The sequence below is a fragment of the Platalea leucorodia genome, assembly GCF_965183815.1.
Source record: "Platalea leucorodia genome assembly, chromosome: 6".
In the NCBI taxonomy this organism is placed as follows: domain Eukaryota; kingdom Metazoa; phylum Chordata; class Aves; order Pelecaniformes; family Threskiornithidae; genus Platalea; species Platalea leucorodia.
In genome coordinates, this window is record NC_138828.1 from 23,512,835 (window position 1) to 23,528,676 (window position 15,842).

A 15,842-nucleotide genomic window follows, 5' to 3' on the forward strand; every position below is an offset into this window, starting at 1 on the left:
CCATGTAAATCTAGCCTGTTATCTTCTGCACCATAGTGAAGCAGAACAAATGTAGGGTGAATAGACCTTCCCAATTAGATGACAGCAAAGGGAAAGAAAAGTACTGGAGCAGTGTGAGGGAGCACCTTTACCCCCAGGGCCATGAGGTTGGTCGGCATAGAACAGCAGCTCCACTATGACAGAGAAGATGCAGCACATCTCAAAATGGTCTGACTGAAGAGAGGTGAGATTCCCTGTTAGCCATTCAGTGTTCGGACCAGTCTGGGTCAGGACTGAGCAGCCATGCCACGAGGCTTTGGCAGTGCTGTGTTGGACCCTTCTCCATACTGTCCATGGCTACTCCGCATAAGAAAATAAATCGCCAAGGAGTCTGGCATAAAACCTCCGCCTGGTGCATAAGTGGATTGTTCAAGCCCAGCCTCTGCTGAGAGCTTTTGCATGCTCTATTTCTCACTGTTAAAGGAGGAACTTTGTTGGGGGAGCCAGCACACATGAGATTCCCAGAACTGTCCATGTGTGAGGAGAAGATGATCAGAATTCCCACCCCCTCTCAATCTTTCTCTAGCCACCGTGCTGCTTAGGTGACTAAGAGGTTGTGCTGTGATGTTCTTTCACCCCATGTGCAGTCCTTAGTGCTTCAAGCTTCAGCTTAGACCCAAACTGCAAAGGGAGAGACAGTATGATCTATGTGAGACACTTTGATGTGTCAGAGCAAGCGTATGCCCAGTCTCCAGTTCAGAGTTGTTCCTTCACGTGCATCATCAGCACTGCTTATCATAAATAATGCCTTTCTTCTCCCTGTCAGACTAAGCTAAGATTTAAAGCCTTATTTGCATCTTCTGTTACGCTTCATAGTCATCCATGATAGAAGTCAATTTAGCTATGAAAGAGCTTTCAGTGGCTCTGAAAACTCAGTGGTACATTGTATGATACTATCTTCTTTGCTAATGGATTGGATTTTGCCAGGACTTACACTGTTTGATTTATATAAAATAAACTGCTTCCTGAGATGTTTGAAGAGCTCCACAGTTTAGTTCTAATAGCAGGCTGGGAACATGTAACTTGCTAGCAAGTCAGTATGAATGATAATAGAAAACTTCATCATGAAGACTAACTTCACAGGTTTTCTCCTCTCTGTAATAGAGTGGGGCTTTCTGTAGGAGGAAGTTCATGTGCCTTGAAAGGTGGATCTTTTCCAGAAAACTGTCTGAGGCTGTGGTGTGAAGCCAATGAGAATCATAATAAATTTTACCAGGGTATATTTCCTAGATGGTCTCATTCCTCTGAGCTTTTCCCTTGAAATAAATAAGTACTTTGTAATTGGAATAATGCTAAAAACAAGCAGCAATTCAGGTAGGACACTACAGCCTGTTTTATGCCAACTGCAAAGCTGGCTTCTTCAGAGAAAGGAAATGAGATTCAGCACATGACAGATGTTATCTTACTTAATGTTATCTTGCTTAATGCCCCACTGAAAAATGCTTGGATATTCTGGAGATGGGGACAAAGTAAAATGCAAAATGAAAGAAATGAAAGCATTGAGAGCATGAGCAGAGCTTTCTCCCTGTAATTTTACATCCTACCGAGTCAAAATTGAACTAATTGAAATGTTTCTCTTGGGATTGACCAAACAGGGCATATGATTCAACATAAATTTTTTTCTCATAATTCCTTTTTTCCTCTAACTGCAGAAGGAGAGCTGGGCTTTGAAAACCTCAAACGGAACTCTGACTTTGTGGGGGGAAAAAACCAACAAGCCTGCAATTAATATTACTTAATTAATATTAATCAATAATTATTAAAATAATTAAACCTATTTAATTTTTGGAAACAAATACTCAAATACTTGGGGAGTGAACCCAATGAGCATATAATAATGTTTTTAGATAAATTCATTCTCCCTCTCTCCCCTCCCCCTGCCCCATTTACCAGCATTGGTCAAAATGCAAAAACGTTTCCTAAGTGGTATCTCTCACCATGTTTCATCAAATCACATTCTTGCTACTGTTGTCAGTCCATTCACATATCAGTTCGATATCACATTGCTTCCACAACCTCCTGTAAGCAGGCAAGTCATCTAGCTTACAATTTCGCATTTACTTATTTATAGAACAAATTATATGATGTAAGTAAGCTTGTGGCAACAAGCTGGCCAACTCTGCTCCTGCTGTTCCAGGTACAAACACCTGGAAACAAAATGGCATTAAAAAAGTAATCAGAAGTTGAGGAAATCACTTGTCTTGGAAACACACTAAATTTTCGAAGAAACACTGAACAGAGATAGAGACAGAAAGCAGCTAGAGGTTGGGATTATCTGCTCGTTCTTGAGATTAGTTTAGTCTTTTGTGTCAAAGTACATTTATGTTTGGCTTTTCAGACAAAAGAGCCTTGTATACTGAGAGATTCACCTGATGTCACACTTACAAGCCAGGGTGTTGCACATGTAGTTTCAGACACTGGAAAGAACCAGGCACCTCCAGAAATTGGTTCATCTCATCTCAAGTGAAGTAAAAGGCATCTCACTCTTTGCTGCACTTCCTGGAAAGGGTAAAAATAGGGTTGATGCCACCTTTAGCAGATGGAGTATGGAGTAGTCCTTGACCCTATACATTTCTTTCCATTTATAGAGTACTACTGATTTCAGTGGGAGAGCTTGAAGACCTTTCCAGATGCATCATACATTGAAGGATGTGTGTCTTGCATAAGCAGTTCTTCTTAAGCATGTACTAAAACAAAAGTGATGTGTTACCTCCTTTCTCCTCTTGCTAGAAATAATGGGCTCTATTTTGCAGAAGAATTCCGCTTTCCAGATTGCACTCCGCATCTGAAACAAGGCTTGCAGAGCTGCTAATGCTACAAATAATCAGTGAATATTGTGAACACATTATTTCCCCCCATTCTCATTTATACTATATGCATTGCAAAACCAGACAGTGCCAACAAAGAAAGAAATATTTTTTTTCTGTTCTTCTGTGGTCATCTTTAGATTGTCTCATTTCCTGACAGTATTTTGCCTGTCTCAAAGGCAATTCAGAAGGAGAAACACAATGAGCAGGCTGATCAGCTGGCCTGACCTGGACACATAGATTTGGAATGGGAGCATAACGGAGAACATTTGCAGCCAGGTGGGCCCACAAAACTGCTGGGCATGCTGCAAGGGACTGAATTTCTTACTGGCACAGAGAACAGAGATTAGGCTTGTCTTGGGAAGCCATAATGCTAGTAGTTAGGCAGTGTGAGATCTGTGGACTGATATGACATACTCACAAAGTGTCAGTGATAAACCAGTGCACATGATGGGAGAAATGCATGTTTGGAGAAGCCTGGCCAGCAGGTTATGTAGCCCCCGCTTGGTTCCAGTAAGACCGGCAGGCGCTGCAGTCTCACAGTGATACAGCTATCACCATGGTGACTAGAAGCTTTCTGCTGGGAAAGCAAATAGGAGTAGCATCCTAGGAGGAATAACAAGCATATCTGTCACCATGGAGTGCCACTTGAGCTAGAGTCACATAATGAAAGTCCTTTCAAAAACAAACAAAACCATTCAAGAATGGGCTGCAGATCATGGAGTAGACTGGGTACCTCATATTCACCCCTGGCCAGCTGGAAAGATATAATGGTACAATGGCTTACTTAAAGCCATGCTAAGTGCCCTGGAGAAAGAGAATCTCCAGGGGTGGGAACCTCCCCTTCAGGGAGCTATGTGACTAACCAGCACAAAGCCAGGAAACTGTCATCACAAGTGTCATCATTTTCTGCCCTGCAGAAAACCTTATATCCCTGGGTGAAAAAGTACCAGGCAGGTGTGCGAAAACTTGGATTGGGAAGTGAGTTTGTGTCTTTCACCCTGCAGCTGTTGAAATCCCTTAGGAAAAGATGAGATTTTAGCCTCTAATTCCAAAGGGGGAGATTTCCTTAGCATGTAAACATGTTCTTGTTTTCAGTAGGAGCATGTACTTGGTATGAGTAGGTACATTTTTATATTGGGGGTGGTGGTGGTGTATGTTTAGTTTATTCAGTGTGTATGTAATACATAGCTTGAAATGTGACCAAACATTGATAGCTAGGTTATGAAATATGTAAAACTGCTGTTGCCTCAGAAGTGGGTTAACTGCTCTCTGCTGAGGAATTAGAAACTGCATTTTCACAAAGTTCATATTTAAGTTAAAAATAGCTTTTTCTACTTTGTCACTGTTTCCTATGGGATTCATTATTTTGGGGAGTATTCTATATATGCTGTATACTCACTTTTGCTATTTCTTGTGTCCTGGCTTGACCAGGTCATGGTTTCTTTTAGCACAGTAAATTGGCAAAATAAATTTACAGTAACACTGCTAAGGGGAAAAGGACTAAACTTTGCCATATCAAATGTCCAAATAGATCCAAATCCAGAGGGATTTGTTCAACTTGATTTTGAAGAAAATAAGGGAAAATATGGGAGTTCTTTGAGATGCTTCTGAATTTCTAGGAACTGAGCACAAGGTGAATTTGAGACAAAGCATGTCCCTTGCATGCTCAGATACTATATTGCTTATATAGATGTACAGCTCTGAGAATACTTTTTTAAAGAGCTGTCAGTTCATCTCTTTGGAGATAGGTCTAAAAGTTGTGTTCCTCTTTAGCAAATAGCTCACCTGTCCTAAAGATTTCCTAAAATTAATAATCTCAGTTAACATTCTCAGATTAGGCTTCCTACAAGTAACCCATGTAGGGCTTTGTTCTAGTTCTGGTAATTTATTCCCAATATTATTGTATTTACTCATCCATGAGACTCTTATTTCTTAAAAGAATTGAAGGTATCAGGAAAAGTAATTTTCAGTTTGAACATAACTGAATGTGGGGTAGATGATACCAATGGAAAACATGAAACATGAGCAGAATGAGAAAGACCCAGAAACATTTACTGAATTAAAGAGCAGCACAGATATCTTCTGGGGCAAATGAGTGCACCAAGTGGAAGCCCTTGTGCTTTCCAGAGTTGATGTAGCTTTTGTTTCCCTTATAAAATAGACAGTGTCACATTTTGCCTTATATTATCTACTCTATTACTTCTGGCTGCAGACTAGATTGGAGTTATGAAGAACACTGGAGAAGTAGTAGCTCATCTGAAGCTGAATATGGTAAAACAGGATTCAATAGGCAAAGCCAAATTTTCTTGAGCCCAGAGTAGCATACTGCTGTAATTAATGGGAGACAAAGGTGTCATTACTATGTGAGAGTCCAGTGAAGTTAGACTGTAGCTGTAAGAAATTTCAGTTTCTGTAGAAATGTTCTGCCCTGTAAACGTATGTGGTGAAAAGGGGAGAGGCAGTAACAATGCTTGGGAGTGTTTTGTGAAAAATGTACTTTCCTCTGGTTTTCTAGCTTGATTCTAAAATAGAACTCAAATTATCTATCATCCTCATACCTCACCTGGATGATCAAAACTGTCATTATGCAGAATGGCCTGCTTATTTCTGTCTGTAGCATTAATTAACAAAATACAATTATGCTCCAGGAAAGGGGATTCCAAGGAGGCTTATGTGGAAGGACCTATGTTGTGGCTGCAGATTCAGAATTCATCCCTTGGTTTGCATGGGGTCTTAAACCCAAGCCAAACCACATTACAGATGTTTATAAAGAAGCATCAGGTACAGAGATGTCCCCAAAGTCCTCTAAATTAAAAATAATTGCAACAGGTATATTTAAACAACAGATTTACAGTGAGCTTCTAGAGCAACAAAGGTGTTGTGCACAGCTGTGAGACATCTTCAGCCAATCTTCTCCTCCCCGAAGTATATGGAAAGTGGTCTTTGCTGTACAGCAGAGCCTACACAGAAATATGGGCAGAGCCTGAGTTGTTTCCCTGCTCACTGAAGTTAAGGGCAAAACTCTCCAAAGGACTTTGACTGTGGGGGACCAGAGGCTGATGTGGAAGGATATTGGGAGAGGATTGGTTTTTTCAGCAAAGGGCTATGCACAGCTGATATGACAGCTTTATCCCTGTCTAGTAATTCTGCTACTATTTCCGAGGGTGGATTTTTGTTCACTGTGGCAGGTAATCTAGGTAGCACTAACTGAAATCAGTTTGGGTTTAATATTCAGTCTCACAGGATGACCTGTTGTGACGTTGACACAGTAAGTTTAATGAAAAAGAGAAGTTACATCTAAAAGAAGGTTGGAGCTGAAACACAAAAAATTGTGCAAAAAATACTAGGTGTTAATCCAGCCCTGTTTTTTTTTAATATTCAGACATTTTAGCATTGATGCTGTATAACGGGAACATGGGGAGAGGGGCAAAATAAAAAAAAAAAAAGTAGTTTTACAACCAGTCAGACCCATTCCAGAGCACAGATCTGGGCCCAGTGCAGCATGCAGAGACGTTCGCAAAATGCATCTGCGAGATGCTTAGTGTCCTGTGCTGCTTTTCCTACAGGGTGAAGCTGAGAGCACCATTGAATTATCCTGCATTTGGTAAATAGAGTGTGGTTGTAAAACAAAGCAAAACCACGAAAAGCAGAAAGTTCATGCCAGCTCTGGTAAAAATCTACTTCAGCATTTTTTTCAGACTACAATTTGTTTTTTTATGCGTCCATATGAGTGACACAATTTGCCATTGGGTCTAAGCCAGTTCTGCCATCGCAAATTTACTGTTTGCCTATTGCTTGTGGGTTTTGCTGCACAACTGCACTGAGTGCTGTGTGACGTGGGGAAGATGGAGTAAGTGAGTCAGGAAAGCTGATTTGTCCCTCAGGTGTGGGGAGCATCTCACCTCACGTCAGGTAGATCTGCATGGTGCTGGCACTGTTGTGCTGTTTCTAAAGATAAGGAGCATTTTATCTTCTAGAGTTTTCCAGATATACCCTTCTGTCAATGCTATAGGAAGTGAAATAAGTTAATAGCTCTCAGCAGGGAGAGCATGCATTCCAGCTTGCCTCTCTTGAGAATTCCCACAAAAGTCTGGTTTGATTACAAAGGTTGGAACTGAAACTAATGATTTCTTTAGCACGGAACAGAGTGGTTTTGCTGAGAAGATTTCATATGAAGTCGTGCAGGGCATTTTCTGTGGTGCTTTCCATGGGTTCCTCAGACTCCTTCATTAAGTAAGATATTGGACAATGATAACCCCTGCAGATGAGATGCGTCCTGATTTTTTGTCACAGTGTTAGGGCAGTTCTCCTCTGATAAAGCAGCTCTAAAAATATTTCTTAAGGAGGTTGGTCATGTGTCACAGAAAAAGCCTGCTTGGGAGTAGCCCTCCTGCAGAAGCAGTGAGTAATTGACATCTTGATTGGTGATTTAATGGGGTTTGCTTGGAGCACTCAAGAACTGCTCTCTGTTGATGCAGTCTTCCTGAGTGTCTTCCTAGGATTCAGAGTATTACAGTAATCTGTCTTTGGATTTTCTTTTTGACTGTGTTATCTGTGTTCTGCCCACCCGCCTCCTCTTTAACAGGCAAAGTATATGTCTGCGTTTTGCCTGTAGAGCAGTCCATTCTTCCTCCTTGTCGGGTCATTCACTGGATGTGCCTCAGTTTGCCTGGAGCAATGGCATTTCCCAAGCAACAGATTGTTGCAGAGCCTAGAGGTGCCAGCGGCCACCAAGGATGTGATAGACATGGTAACACTGCAGGAAGGGCAAATATCCCCTCCCTCCTTTCTTATTTAGGAAGAAATGAAGCCTGTACTTGAAAACAGGAAGTAGGGGACTGCAGGCAGCTGGAGGTGGTCCAAGAGGGTCACACACGCTGTCTGGAAACACTGCCTGCTGCCAACTTGTCCTGGCTATCAGGAAGAGGAGTAAAATGCAGTTATCTGCACCAGGCAGGACTGACCGAAGCCATTCTTTGCAATATGGAGCATCTATGTAGCTGACATTGCTTGGGGGTGTGTTGCTTGCTCTGCAGATCGAGTCCCAAGCTGAAACAGCCTCCTCTCTGTCTCTGGGCACTTGCATTTGCAGAAGCAACCTACAAACTGGTGGGTGCACTGCCCGCCCTCTCCTCTAAACACCCAGGAGCAGCAGATCCCTGAGGCTTGAGGAGAGGGAAAGATGAACGGCAAGGCAGAGGAGGAACAAAACCGAATATAGGTCCTTTCTGCATAGCAGAGCTTGGTTTTCCTGTCACTGGGCCAAGGTGTAAGAAAAAAGACCCTGCATCCCTTTGCTCAGCTTCCCTTGTTCAGCTGCCATCACCGACTCGACCACCAGATGTCCTCACGGAACAGAAAACTGCAAGGTAGCGCGGAGAAGAGCAGTTGGGAAAAGGAAAGGAGACCAAAGTGGCAGGGAGGGGAAGTGCAAAGGGACCTGGAAGGGCGGATTGACAGGCCTGGACACTCTTTGAGGCAGGGATGGTCCTCATGCCTCTCTTGTCCAGCTCTCGTTTCAAAGTCCAGGACTACATTCCCACCACCGGCGATGCTGAACTGAGACTGATCTCTCTGGAGAGTGGGAGGAAAAAGGGAGGTTCCTCCAGTTCCAGTTGGTGTAGGATGTGGTGGTGGTACATGTCTGGCATCAGTGTTAGGGAGCACTGCTATGGTTATTTAACCTGGCTGCTCAAAGGTGGCTGCCTGTCTTGTCTGGTTAGATTGGCAGAGCACAGAGGGGACAGCTGCCCTGGAGACGCTCAAGTTCTGTGGTGGGATAGGAAGCCACTAAGGACCTGGACTGACACAGCCTTGCGTGGTCCACACAGCAAATGTGGCCTGTGCAGTTTCAGCAGTGTGATGCCCTGACTGGGGTGTAGCTGATGCAGGTGTCTTGGCACTGTGGTCCCCTGGTCTTCTAGTTCTGGAGTTAACCTCCACCTCAGAGCTTTTGTGCACACACATGCACATGTATGCGTTTAACAAACCTTCTAAATAAACTGCCCGAAGAGACAGATAAAAAGTAATCTAATTACAATCTTAAATACTCTTCCATCTATAGTGTTGTAAGAAATGGTGCCAAGTCTGATGAATTAAAGCAGACAATTCCCTCACACTTTGTAACTTGGAAATTTCTAGTTAAAATGTGTTTTTTTCTGTTTGTGTTGTCTCTGCTTATGTGACCTCCTGTAGGACACACATAGCAGGCTGTGTATCTCCATGGGTCAAACAAGATACTTTTAGCTTGTATTCCTCTCACTTTTTACTGTTTCTTTGCTGTTTTTTTTTAGGCTAACGGGGCTGTCACGCCACAGGGGAAGAAAAACCATGCATGGTTATAAGCAAGAGTCAGTTTTGCTAGATCAAAGGAAATGAGCTGGACAGCAGCAAAGCAAGCTGACATGGTGAGTGCACAATCATATCAAAAAGCCATAGAAGGAACAATGCACGTAATTAAAACAGAAAAATGTGTGCCTACACAACACGCTTAGATTTGTGATCTTATAGTCTGAGAAAACTGCAATTTCCCTAAATTCTACTGGCCTTTTCTTCAGATTAGTACAGTTATATTCCTTATGAGCCACAACTTCCGGCTTCTCTATACCTCTGTCTCAATCACAGGCATCTCAGATGGTCCTTTGTCATGTGCAAGACCTACCTCCAATTCTTGCTCTTTTGGTCCTATAATTAAATGTTGTCTTTCCATGCTGCGTTATTAGGCTTAGGATTTTTTTCTTTTCTTTAAGGTGCCATCCTGCAGTGCCCTGGTCACATTAACCACATAAGGGCACCAAGCTTCATGTGTGAGATTGTATGCTGAGTTCAGAGCACCATGTGCTCAATTACCTTTCTGGATCAAGTGAGGGCAGATCCACTCACAGAGCTCAGCTTTTTCATTTTAGCGTATTCTTCAGCTTCCTTTACACATCTCAGGAATGCTCCTCTCATGGAAATATAACTAGCATTCTTGAGGCACTGTGTGTTGTTTACTGTTGCTTATAAATGATTCAGGCCAGGCAATGTATGGTGTATTGTCTCTCTGCTCTGTACTGAGCCACCTGATTACATATAGTTTGTCTCCTTTCATTTTCTTAGAAACATTAACACAAAATAGACTGTGTTCTACTCAAGGGAGTGTGGAAAAGCTGAATGAAGAATTTGAACAGGAAAGGGTGTACCATAGAGTATTTTCTGAGATAGAGAAGTGATAGTCATTGTGTACTTACTGAAGAGAAAAAAGAAGTAGTTGTTCCCATAGTCTTTATAAGATATTAACATGAAAGTAGTGTGGAGAAAACATCTTCAATGGTAGTGCACGGTGTGGTTCCTGGCTCTGTTCCTATCTGGAGCCTTAGTAAGCCAGTTCTTGTGCTTAAAATTATGTACAGCCTGAAGTATCTCACTGATTCAGACCCTAGGAAACCTCATAACCATGGTCACAGCATTCAGAAATCAAGTAGCCAAGTTGTCTCTATATCCACCTCAGTGTGACTTTGCTGTATGATGTCAATCTGATTTTGCTTAGAGGGTTCAGTAGAGTTAAGATATGTTCTCTGCCACAGTAAATGGTCATGAGTAGTGATATCCCATGTTACCAAACTAATAGCTAAATAGTTGCCTTGAACATATTCTTGTAGCATTTTAATTAGATTGCTATTAAGGTCACACAGCGCATTTAGACAGGCTACAGTTGTATTATTATAAAAAGTATCTTCCAGGTTGCTATAGGAGAAATGGAACAGGCAGCTGTGACTGGGTCCATGTTAAACAGTTTCTGGTGTAGTAGTTCAATTAAAATTTGTAATATGTCTGTAACTGAAAAACATTAGCAAGATACAACCCCCCTGGGAAGCATTGACTTAGACTGTAAGTGCTGGGTCAAATCTTGACCTTGTTGAAGTCATCAAGACACCATTTCTTCCATAATATTAATCTTCTGTTTAAAGTATCATTTTGTTTTTACTTCCAGTGCCAAATACAGTACAGTTTTGAAGCATCATAAACCTCGTGTTAAAATACTTTCAATATTGAAATTTCAATTTTGAAAGGCTGCCCAGGGATAGAAATTAGTAATTTTTGCCTCTTGAAGGACCTTAAAAAAACCAGAAAATGCCATCTCTCCATAGCACCACAGGAGAATTTTTAGTTCAGTGACCCTGTTGATGATAGATGTTTAACAGGAACCTAAAATTTGCCCAGTGAGCTACACAGTGCAGGGCTGTAGCACCATGAGCTGTGCCAACGCTCCTGATCCCAGCTGGATGATCAGCTTGCCTGTGCAGCTATGAGAACTTGGAGCCTTTCTTCAGTTTGCCTTAACACTGCACAGGTTGTTGAGGTCCATGGTTCTTTTGTTGTTTTTGTTACTTTTTAACTTAGCCATTTGTCTTAAATGCATGACTTGACAGAGTCCCACATCAGAACTTGATTTGACATGAAAATGAGACCTGGGTCAAAACTAGAAAAGGTATGCATGCAAAAAGTAACAATAAAAGCAGGATACTTTGCAATGTGATAGTTGAACTAGAAAAAAACTTGTGCCTTTTCGTGTGTGCTAAATCTTGATTGCATCCTAATACCAGAGTAAAATAGCTACTGTATCTCTTTCCATTGAAAGCCTTTTGAGTTTGCCTGACTCTTGCTGCCGTGAATATGCACAACTTGTACTCCTTTTTGCTTTTGAGATCTTCATCTGTGGTGGGGGAGGACAGCAAGTGGGAACTGATCTAGACTCAGTATGTAGAAGGCCAGCTCAAAGGGCTCTACATATTATACATACTGCACACAGGTTCAGTTTGAAGTGGGTGGTGTGGTTCCTGACAACTAATAGCACTATTTTCAGCCTGAATGATTGCATATGGCCCAGACAGCACAGGCCCTTTAGGTGCCCTCTATTGCTTTATGCAGGCTGCCGACATTCACAGTCCATACCTGAGGGGGTAGCAGCTGACTTTAGGCTGATGCTCAGTGTCCCATGAAGATGGGCAAGGAGCAGTTCAGGAGTTTGGTGCTGGCTCTCAATGCAATGAAAAAAGCAGAAGAGCCAGCAAAGGTGGCAAAATGATCTGTGTCAGGTGGAGCTCTGTTGCAGTTCACTTCCCTGGATCTTGCACTGCCGCAGCTTGCAGTATTCATCCTACATTAGTCAAATTGATTGAGAGTGGTGGACCCTGAGGGTTTGGGGCAAGAATTTTCCCATGCAGAAATCCTATCAAAGTGCTGCCAGACATGCCTTTGCTGTGCTTTTGTTTCCAAGGGCTAGAGTATTCTCGGCTAGAGGAAGTTATGGCCAAGGAGAAGATAGCCTGATGAGTGAACTGACACTGAATAAGGCAGTGTTCAAATGCTTATTTATTATTTGGGGAAAAGATGGCAAATAAATATTTGTTATTTCATGTAATCGAATAACTGGTTTCTGTTTGGGAATTAAGAAGCAATGCCATTTCCCTTGTACAGTCCCTCTTTTGTATGCCATAAACTTTATTATCATACCCGTAGAAGGAGACTGCTTAAGATGTGCTAGCATCATTCAGTCTGTTGATTAATTATAAAGAAAGGCAGTAAAATGTGGTGGACTTTGCCCAGTGACCTTTTTAGGGGGGGTGAGAAGCTGCCTTTTCTACAAGGCAAGAGAGGAGGATTTTTCTGGCAAACAGTGACAGAAGGAAAAGCAGGATCTCTCTTGGTACTTGCTGTGCTCTGAACAGCTGCTGCCATGAGCCCAGCCTCAAGCCAGGACTGCAGCACCATCTCTTGCCAAGGAGAGGGGTGGGACATGGCATGTGCGGTGGTGGGACCGTGAGGGGGGCCTGGCAGTCAGGTGGTGGGTGCTACACCTGGACTGTTGCTAATCTGCTGGGTGACCATGGCCAAGGACTCTATGTTTCTGCCCTTGCCTTTGCTCCCATCAGTGCTGGTGCGTCCTGGTTGCATAGACTGCAGGGTCCTCGGGGAAGAGGCATCTCTTGAATCTCTTTTATCTCTACACAGATAAAACTTTGGGCATATTTACAAGGCTCTGAGCAGAAGTGAGGCTGTAAGTAGTCTAGAGCTTGTGGGAGGCTATTATAAGACAAACTAACAATTGGTGTCAATTGCCTTTTCAGGACTCCAGCCCTGCCTATGTCTTCCAGCTTAGAGTGATCCCTGTAACAGAATTAATGTATTTTTTTCCCCGCTTGCCTGCATTTGGTTAGAAGATGTTTGGGTGACATGGTTGAAGTGGAGAAAGCACCCACGCGTTAGGTTGTCTCCTTTCCGCTTGCTTTCTTGCTGCTCTTTGTGCATCTCCCCCTTTCAGCCCATGGATTTTGGTGGAGCAGCTGCAGTACGATCAGCCCCTCCAGGCACAGCACACACCCTGGGGAGCCTGGCAGCCTGAGGGCTCCTCAGTATGTGGGGGATGGTGTCTTGGAGTATATCTGTGGTGATAAATCACTGGTGCCAAGTGGTGTCTGCTTGTAGGAACATTGCTCAAAGTGAGCACTGGGGCTTTCAAATAAAAACTTAGAAGTTTTATTTACTACAAATCTTGCCATTGCCCATTTGGGCTATTTACTGTTTTCAAAAGCATTGAGATGAACAAGAGAGATTAAAGTATATCCTGAAGCTGTTGATAACCAGTGTGGCTGCACTCCCTATTCACATGTCAGGTACCAGACCTTTTATTATTTCAAATGTGGGGGACATGATTTTTGTTTGCCTTTATTTCTAGCTGAGAGAGAGGCTGTGCTGTCTGTGATTCCGATCTCAGGTCTCTGACAAGTGTTTCTGTTTCAAAAGCAAACTTTGACAAAGAGAAAACCAGAGGAAAATGGACTTTTGAGTGTGGTATGACCTCAGGAAAGCTTAAGCTTCATTTGAGTGTTTCACTTGACAATGTTTTTCTGCTTAAGGAAGTAAGGCAGACCATTAAAGCCAGACAGCCCCTGAAATCAGTGATGATGCAGTATATATAAGTTTAACCCTTACAATCGTATTTTCATTCTTTTTTTTCCTTGACAGCAGTAGAGCTTAGATGATTTATGTGCTTTAGGTTTCAAACAATGTTTTTTTTGTTAGTTGTTTAATTATGGGTCTGCTCCAAAGATGGTTAGTGCCCTGAGGTGCTAGATGAGACAAACACCCCTCCCCCCCTAAAAAAAAAACTTTTATATGGGGGGAGAAGGGACCAACCCCAAACAAAACACTCTTTCTGGGATTACAGTGGGCAAGTGAGAGTGTGTCATGTTTCAGATAGAAGTGCATCTTCTAGATTACTGATTTAACAGGCTAGCCACAAAATTAAAAGCAAAATTCTTAGAATACAGAAATATTTCCCAAAGCATGAAAGAAGCAGAAGCATAGTTATTTTGTAATCCCTACCTGCTTGATTCCCATCTACAACACAAAAAAATGCATTTAATACCATCAATTTTGTTCTGCTTCAAAACATGAACTGTGTTTGGGTGTTTGGGCAGCTTAGGGGAGCTCTGTGAATGCCCAGGGTGGCCAGGAACAGTGGAGGGCTTTGCTATGTACACGCTCTCAGAGTACTCTCTTTAGGTCCTCTGCGAGGCTGCTAAATCACTACCTGCTTCATTACAAAGACCCACTGACACCTGCGGGTCTGGTTGAAATCTCTTTTTCTTTCTTTTTTCTATTCCCCACACACACACACTTCCCATGGTGGCCATTCCCTTGGCCTTCTCAGCTTCCTTCACCAGGCCTCCCAGATGATTCCTGTGCATCACTGCTGTCACAGTTAGCCAGGAGCCCCTTTGGGTGGGGTGCAGCTCTCTGCCTAACTTCTGTCTTGCCTTTTAAGAAATCACAGCCTCTTAAGTCAGACATAAGACATTTATTTGGACCCAGGATAAGCTCTCTTACTCACTGCAGGTTGCACAGCTGGTCACTCAGTGAGCACATCAAAGTTGAAGACAATATATAATGCTGTAGTACATCTAAATTAGTGAAGTTGCTTGACATTCCTGTACAGAAGGGAAAGAAATCCCTCTGTTAGGCAAAATCTTCTTTCTTCATTCTCCATGAAAACATCTTTGAGCCATGAATGCAGTTACAGTTTTTCTGAGAGGACCCACGTCCTGGTAAACCAGCTTCCACTAACATTATCTGCAAAAGGCTCTGTTCAGTTTCTGCAGCTTCATGCTGGCCCAGAACCTTATTATGACTGCTGAACCCAACAGCCTGGGGTACTGATTTCTAGCTCCAGGTTCTTCATCAGTTTCCATCTGTTCTGGCATAGAAAGTTGTGTGTTACTTGGTGACTTTCAGTGGAGGCAAGTCACCTCTAAGCAGCTCATGCCACAGTACAGCATCTAACCACAAATCCTGGGCTGTAGTGCACTCATACTAACCTGCTCAAAGGGGAAAAAAACCCAAAACAATACAAAACAACCCACAATAAAACCAAAACAAGTCACAAGTTTTCCAAGTTTTTAAACTAACTGGTACCAAGTGAAGTTCTAGTCTAGGCTGACCAAAGCATCCCTAACTGTAACCCAGACATATTGGTACCCTGAAACAAATTCTGAGAAAAAAAAGTCTCTGTAATAGACCTAAGGAATTTTTAGAATAGGGGAGCTTGAGATTTCTGGGAGCATTACTGGTTCTGTGATCTCTGAAGTATTTCTTTGCCAGATTAGTTCTCTGAACCACCCATCCCCCATCTTTGTCTTCCTAATATCTTTTTACCTTATAGGTTCTCAAGCTGGTAGTAAGCTCCTTCCAATATTACATGGAAATATTAGTAGACACCTTTGACAAAGTTGCTCTTAGATCTGATTCCTGGCTTCTACAGGTGACTGAAGTTATGCATAAAACAGAAGACTATAGTGTAATGCAGTGCTAGGGAACAGCAAAAGAAAGGCTGTTAAGGAAAGGTGAACCGGGAGGGTGAAAGGGGCACAGAAATCACACAGCTAGCAAGGCAAGGGCCTTGCTGACCAGGGCCCACTCCCACAGTACCTGAGTGAGATAGCAGAGCCAGAG